Genomic DNA, 2,621 nt, shown 5'->3' with positions numbered 1-2,621 from the left:
GAACTTACGGGATCGTGCCATGTATCAAGACTCCTGTCCTGAACAACTATTTTGGCAATCCAATTCCTATGATGTTATCTACAGATCAAATTAAACATATTCCCTCTCTATGGTTGATTATATTATGCAGATGCTCAAAAGGAAATGCGGCGGAGAACCATGTCTATAGAAATATGGATGAGAAATAATCATACGGGGTACTATCGGATCTAGACCCAAATATATATACCACGGTTGTGCTTGAATGACTACTTTGAGCTGAGATACCATATCTGTGATTTTTTTTTGCATCCCATGTACTATGGTTTCAACCCAATAAAACAGACTATTCATCGGCTTCACTTACACCGCCTTCGCATGTCTTAGATAAATTCCTAAATATAACACAGCTTTTGAATTGTAAGGGCATTATAGTGCTACCAACTTCATGCATGGCTTTTGTTTGGTTGCGTCATCTATTTTTCCCTGTCATGCCCATTGTTATATTTTTCTTGTGGTTATCCAGTAGAGAGTCTATCGCCATCTTTGTTAATACTGAATTATGGTGTAGATAAACACTGATAGCAATGTATAATATACTTACTTGTCCACTCTACATTGCATGACTTAATTGGCTATGGCTTTTTGAGAAATATCCGTGGCAGTTCATATGTTGGACATCTCAGTTAATATTTCTTATTTCATGTATTCTTTGTTTCTCACTGACAATGAACTTTCCAAGGTTTACATTTCTTTTGATCGATGATGGTTGTTTCTCTCTGTTTAGTTTCTTAATTGGATTGAGGTCATGATGTGTGAATAGTAGATGCATCTTCATTTCAAATATTTTCTAAGCATACTTAAGATATTAAATGATTTCATTGGTTCATTGGATGGTTAATCTACTATAGGTTAACGCTACAAATGCATAATTATACATATAATACATTTTCATACAAGGTTAATATACTGTTTTATAAATTGTTTTTCAATGCAAAAGCCGTGAGCCGCGTGCCAAGGCGTGAACCAAATATGAAATTGATGCTCAAAATTGCCAACCTTGAATGAAGATGAACCTAGCACTGTTGATTGAGCACACATGCTTCCTTGGGGACCGAATGGTTTTCAATTCAACATCTTTGTTGAATTAAATGTTGATCTAAGTCTGCGATCATTTTCTCGATCTGATACATTGTTTTTTAACAATATATTCTTTGGATTACATAATGGTGTTTCCACCTACTTATCTTTGTGAATCCTTGCTACCATGGGTTTGTATAAATTTTTTACCATAGCGTTTGCCTGTTGTTTTCCAATGCGAAAAGTAGAGGTCGCGCCCTTGTCGCCCCATAATGTTTGCTGCCTTAGGTGAAATGGTCTGATCAGAACAGCGAAGCGGGTAAGAGGCCATGCGCGACTTATGTATATGTTGATTTTTTCCGTTCCTTCTGGCTTGTATCTGTAATTTCTTTTGGCACTAAATAGATGTTTCTAAATTGTTTATTAGTGCAAAAAAACGGGAACGCTTGACCAAGGTGTAGGTATATGTTTTCTGTGTGCCGTGGTCTGTTAGTACTACAGCATGTTATAACCATGCCCATAGGCATCTTATGTCGATGTTGCTTTTGTTGTTCATTTTGTTGCTCTTGACGTAACCATAGTGTTAGTTAGTGTAATATATTCCCCTATTTTCCAAATTATATATTAGTGTTGTGATTTTATGTGCTTTATCTAAATTTCACCCTATCAACTTTGTTTTGCAAATCCGAAAAAACATATTATCATGTTCCTACCTAATTCTTACAAAATGTAAATCAACAATCAAACCAGAAGCAGTGAGACACCAGCAGCTTCATGAGTTATGCAACTTTTTTTTATCTTAACTGCTTCGAGTAAAACCGTAAGAAATGTAATATTATATTAGCAGCTATATTATTTTTATCACCGTTATATGAAATAAATAGTGGCAGGAGCTCCACGGGGTCGTGCGCCAAGGCGCACATCTAAATCTAGTATTATACATTAGTGGAGGTTGTCAGGAAAAAATCTTATTGGGTGACTTACAAGCAGCTTGTGTGGGTTTTCCACAAGCAATAGAAAATAAATTCTCTCTCCTTCCTCTCTCAAGCATGAGGGTGCACCAATATCATTTGTGGGTCCCATCTTAGTGCTAAGGTTCAGTTCTCTATACACCCAGTTTTAATATAAAATATAATATAATATGGTAGTTTTTAACTGTGCATTAGAGCATCAATCTTAGGCTTCCTAGCTTATGGGTTCCAGAATCTCGAACGACTAACTTTAGAGGGATTCGCTAGTGCTCTACATGATCGCAATTGTCTAGGTGCCTCTAAACATCTAGAACACCATCGTTTTCCTTTTTCTAGGAAAAGATGCCCGGCGAATGCACATGTGAGCCATATTGTAGAGATGGTGTTTTTCAATCATCAATCTTGGGATTTGCCTATCTATATGTCCAATAGGTTGATATTCAAAGTTATTCGTACAATATTTAGTGGTACATATTAGCATCATTAGAAAGTGTTTTTCAAAATGATACCAATGATACCAATTACCTACAATACAATAAAGATTTTGTTGCGCTTTTTCTTGGTCAAACTTCATCTTGGAATACACGCGTG

The sequence above is a fragment of the Lolium perenne genome, chromosome 3, assembly GCF_019359855.2.
Source record: "Lolium perenne isolate Kyuss_39 chromosome 3, Kyuss_2.0, whole genome shotgun sequence".
Taxonomy (NCBI): Eukaryota; Viridiplantae; Streptophyta; class Magnoliopsida; order Poales; family Poaceae; genus Lolium; species Lolium perenne.
The sequence above is the reverse complement of the archived record's forward strand: the minus strand, read 5'-3'. Positions refer to the sequence as shown.